This window comes from Crocuta crocuta, unplaced genomic scaffold (genome assembly GCF_008692635.1).
Source record: "Crocuta crocuta isolate KB4526 unplaced genomic scaffold, BGI_CrCroc_1.0 scaffold50, whole genome shotgun sequence".
In the NCBI taxonomy this organism is placed as follows: domain Eukaryota; kingdom Metazoa; phylum Chordata; class Mammalia; order Carnivora; family Hyaenidae; genus Crocuta; species Crocuta crocuta.
In genome coordinates this window covers 6,013,566-6,018,759 of record NW_027527428.1, presented here as the reverse complement: position 1 = coordinate 6,018,759, position 5,194 = coordinate 6,013,566, and the positions used below count along the sequence as shown (strand labels likewise).

General features: G+C 56.8%; 1 long non-coding RNA gene across 1 annotated transcript; it reads right to left on the bottom strand.

Moving 5' to 3' along the window:
* Positions 1-1,806: 1,806 nt before the first annotated feature.
* LOC144225719 (uncharacterized) lies at positions 1,807-4,994 on the bottom strand. Its single transcript, XR_013333372.1, has 3 exons — positions 4,845-4,994; positions 4,539-4,778; positions 1,807-3,174 (listed from the first exon to the last, which is right to left on the bottom strand). It is a non-coding gene; the product is annotated as an uncharacterized LOC144225719 (long non-coding RNA).
* Positions 4,995-5,194: the final 200 nt, after the last annotated feature.

Genomic DNA, 5,194 nt, shown 5'->3' with positions numbered 1-5,194 from the left:
GGGCAAGCCCCGTGCCGAGTGGCCGTGTAGACCCCTGGGGTTCCGGGGCAGCCCACGCGGGCGGCGGTTCCGAAGTCTGCGCGTCCCGGGCCCCTCCCTGCCGGAGGGGGGGTGTCAGACGTCCAGCCCGCCCCGGGGAAGCTCGGGTGCGCCCCGCTGAGGCCCGTCATGAGGTGGGAGGGGAACACCGGGCGCGAGCACCAGCACCTGGCGCCAGCCTCGCGTTGTGAGGCCAGAAGCAACATGCCTCCATTGGGCCAAGAGACCCATTTAATGCAAAGGGGGTGTGAGTGTGGCCCAGGACCATGAGGTCCACTGACGCTGTCACATGCGCCCATTGGAAGCCGCTGGCCTGATACCACAACAGGGTGGCCTTCCCAAGGAGGAGCTGATATGCCAGTTTGGAACCGTGATATCAACCTCCAGGTTTCCAGGGTGCAGAATACACCCAAAATNCAAAAATGTCCCCATTTACCATCACTGCCCGTGACAGCCTTGGAGAATGCTTGCCTTCCTGCCCCAAGTGGGTCTAGAAGACATGATTCCCAGAAGGAGACGCTTCTGCCAGCTCACACCCAGCTCCAGCTGCCGCTTAGTCACTTGGGGCTCCTGTGCCAGAGGCCAGCAAGCAAGGGAAGGTGTCGTGGTTAGGTCATGACCCTGCTCCGTGGGGCAGGTACGGCTGTGGTTCACCAGGGGACAGCGAAGAACATGAGTGGCACCCAGGAAGCTCTGAGGGCGACCCTGTTTGGACAAAGGGTCTTTGCAAATGTAACTAAGTTAAGGACGGAGGGGAGATCATCCTGGTGACAGGTGTCCTTATGAGAGACACGGCCACAGAGAAGGTCATGAGAACTCAAAGGCAGAGACTGGACGGCCGGGGCCACAAGCCGAGGGCCGCCTGGGGCTGTCGAAAGCTGGAAGAGCCAGGACGGATCAGACACGGTGATCTCAGGCTAGGAGAGAAGTTCAGGCCTCCAGAACTAGGAGAGGAGAGGAGACTGATGTTGAGTTAAGCCCCTCGGGGGCGCTTACCGGTTGCAGCCCTGCAGTCCCCCCCGCAGGGACCAGGCAGAGTCCCCGAAGGCGTTCCCGGTGGGTGACCTTGCTCTACAAAAGTGGGTGCCTACGGGGAAGACAGCAGTGGAGGCCGGGATACGCTGCCCCAAGTCCCCCTTCAGGGCAGGGACACTTGTCCCCCACCTGCCCCTTAGCTCAGCCCCTCCCCAGGCGCTGTCCTTGAGGGGACTGGTTGGTGGGAGGGTTCAGGGCCAGGTTCAGGGGTCCCTGCGGGGCCGCCACAGCTCCCCATGGACGTGGTCCAGCCTCGCCCTCTGCCGGCCCTGCTTCCCCCCAGCTGCCCTTCCTGAGAATGCTCCCCAATAAAGCCCCTGCACCCCATTCTTAGTCTCCTATGCCAGGGCTTATTTCAGCCCAAAGACAAAGGGACGCATTGTTTAATGAGTGGTGTTGGGATGGCCAGGGCACCGTCCAGAATAAAGGTTCTATCTGAACCTTAGGCTGACACCAAAGAAATGCCAGATTTCAAAGATTTAAAAAAAAAAACCTAAGGGCTCTAACAAGAAAGCATTTAAAAATAATCTTTCTACATTCACTCCAAAATCAAACGCCATAAAGGAAAATAATAATAAATTTTATTACAGTTATTATGTGTAAATCTTCAGAGCAAAACCTACCAAAACCAAAGTCAGAAAAAAAAATTAAAGACTGAGAAGAATATTTTCAATTCTTCACAAAGGATAACTTTCTTTAAAAATAACAGAATTACAAATCCAGGTGTTTTTTTTTTAATATTTTTAACGTTCATTTATTTTTGAGAGACAGAGCATGAGGGGGGAAGGGTTAGAGAGAGAGGGAGACACAGAATCCAAAGCAGCTCCAGGCTCCAAGCTGTCAGCACAGAGCCCGACACGGGGCTCGAATTCACAACTGTGAGATCATGACCTGAGCCAAAGTCGGACGCGTAGCCGACTGAGCCCCCCAAGCGCCCCATTCCTTTGCCCGTTTTTTAATTGGGTCATTTGTCCTTTTGGTTGCCTGGCTGCAAGAGCTCCGTATACATTCTGGCCCCTAGATCCTTGTCACATACGTGATCTGCAATATTTTCTCCCATTCTGTGGTTGTCTTTTTTTACTTTCTTACTAGTGCCCTTTGGTGCACAAAAGGTTTTCATTTTGAAGAGGCCAAATGATTTGTTCTTCTCTTGCTCACACTTTCAGTGTCAGCGCCACGTTTCACAAACGAGAACTATCCCGAAACACAATTTTTCACTTATTTATTTGGCGAGGATCAGGAACTCTGATGACGCACTGTATTGGTGGGTAAATGAGTTCCTCGCACATATACACCACCGACCTTCTTAAAGAGCATTTTCCAGCATCTGCCCAAGTTACAAAGCTTGATCTGACTCTGAGCCAACGTCTCCAGGTGTACGAACTTGTCTTAGACACACTGGCACATTGGGAAGTCATGTTAAGTACAACTACGTGCTTACGGACCTTGCGGCATTGTTTGTACCGATCCACTGTGTGACCTGGAGAAAACCACATGCCCTCTCTGTTTCTGTTCCTTGTCTCCCCTGGGAAAGGAGCCAGGAGGGTCCAACTTGTCTGGAGTCACAAAACGCATTCCAGAGCTGCAGGAGACTTCTGCCATCTGGGTCTGTCTGCTCGTGTACCGAGAAACCAAGGCCCAGAAGGGTCAGTCTCTCACAGGGTTTGGGGAGCCAGGGAGAGTCTGCTGGAAGGAAAGGTGGGATTCCAGTCTCAGTTCCTCTGAGGCGCTGGGAGCTGCCAGCCCTGAGAAAGCAGTACCCATCCTGGTCATGGATGCTTCTAGAACAGGCTGTCCCCCATTTTGAGGTCTCCAGAGCTGAGCCGACCTGTCAGGCCCTGTTCTGCAGGAGGGCGTGTGGCCGCCAGAGCAAGGCTTCCTCTTCACGCTCCCGTGATCCCTCCATGGGTCCCCTGCCTGCTGATTCAGGTCCTCACAGCTGACTCTCAGCCCCTATGAGCTCCTGTCCCAAATGTCCCCAGACCAAAGGCCTGGCCATGAGCAAACTGCGAAGGACACTCGGGACCTGAAGGAGTGGACTGTCTGGGCCACACCCAACTCCAGGACACGCAAAAATGTTCAGCATCATTTTTTTTTTTTCTAGGAGAGAGAGAGAGACAGCGTGAGCAGGGAAGGGTCAGAGAGATAGGGAGATAGAGACTCTGAAATAGGCTCCAGGCTCCGAGCTGGCAGTCAGCACAGAGCCCGACGTGGGGCTCGAACCCAGAAACCACGAGATCATGACCTAAGCGAAAGTCGGATGCTTAACCGACTAAGTCACCCAGGTGCCCCCAGCATCATTTTCAAGATGAAAAAAAAACCAGGCTTGATTCCCCGATGCCGCCTGGAGTTCAAGCTTCCTGAACACCCTCAGCACATCCTCATGTCTGCAAGGAGGCTGCTGCTTCTCCAGGCCTCACGTCCACGTTCTCAGCAGCAAAAGCAAGAGGCGAGGAGGAAGGAATAGCACCACAGCAGGAGAGCAAAACCCTTTCCCGAAACCTCTTGAGATCCCTGCTCACATCTCACCCAGCTGACCTGGCAGCAAAACCGCGGCAAGATGAGGGTTTCCAGCTGAGCACGTGGTTCCCTCTGANGGGGGGGGAGGTGGGGGCAAGAAGGAGGGGGGAGGGGATGGCATGGACAGGTGGAAGCGGGGAGATGGGTGCAGGCAGATGGAAGGGGGGAGATGGGCGTGGCCACTAGTAGGTTCCCAAGGCCGCACGGCCAGTACACAGGACAGAAAGACGCCACCCCAGCCTCCACACGGCCGTACGGAGGGCACAGCGGGACCCCCACAAGCCGCCGGTTCACACTCCTCTTGGGCACGGCTGCTGCCTGCTCAACTGCCCCCGGAACCAGACGAAGCCGGGTTGCCCCCTGAGTCTGTCAAGTTTACTGTCAGACTTGGTTCTTGGATAACTGTGAACTGAAGAAAGTCACTGCCCAGGCGAAGGGCCGAGTCCCTGGCCTCCTGGCCCCTGGGCAGGGAGTGCCCAGCGCTGGGCTTTGGGGTGCCAGCAGAGCAGATGCTCTGCCCGCCGAGCCCCTTTCTCTCCCCCATCACTCAGGGACAAAGACTAGGCTGGTTGTAAAAGCAAAGTCAGGTCTCAGAGGCCAGGCCCCCCGATGGGCCGTGGCTCAGCGCCGTTTCCTACTGGCTGTGGTCGAAAGCCATCTCAGCTGTTCCGGGGGACCCAAAAGTGCCAGATACAGCGCTGGGCCCTGCATCCTGGCCCCGCCGGTGAGGGCACCCCTTCCCTATAGAAAGACCCTCCTTTCTCAGGGAGGGGCCAGGCGGTGCGGGCAGGCTGTGATGGGCCACGACGCACCCGCCTGGAAAGCTGGTCTCCCAAGACCCCGCTTAGGAAGCCACCTGGGACGTGCGCGGGCCCAGCTCCCTCCAGCCCCCACGCAGGCAGCACCCCGCTCCCAGGCAGGTGCCGAAGCCCCGACGCAGGTACCTGCGCAGGCGCGCAGCAGTGGGCCCAAGCAGCCTGGCGTCCCTGATGGACGAACAGATAAACAAGGCGCGGCCTGTCTGCACCACGGAACCGTGTTCAGCCTTCGGGAGCAGTGAGCTCAGACACCTGCCGCCACGTGGGTGAAGCAGTCCGAGCGCGATGCCGGGGACAGAAGCCGGGCACAGAAGGCGCCCCATGGCCTGACGCCCCTGACATGAAATGTCCAGAATCGGCAAACCCCTAGAGACAGAAAGTGGATTAGTGGTTTCCAGAGGCTGGGGCAGTGGGAGACCGGGGGGTGATTACCTGATGCGGGGCGAGGTCAGGAACCAGAGGCAGGTGGTAGTTCCACGGTCCTGTGAGTACGAAGAATACCTCTCAGTTATAGGCTTTAAGTCCATTCATTTTATGCTCGATTTAGAAAAAGAGCTGCTGGTGGCACTGGTGGTACTGAGTATCGGCNCGGGGGAAACCACGCGCCGGAATCACTGGGCGACGCAGCTGCGCCCCGAATGTTTATCAACAGTCGTAATAGCATAAGCGCTACTGATCCGCAACTTGAGGCCCGGCCTCGCTAGAGACCCCAGGGTGACTGGGTCCCGGAGCCGAGCTGCGGGCCGGCTGGGGGGCGGCGGCCTGAGGCCAGGGCAGGAACT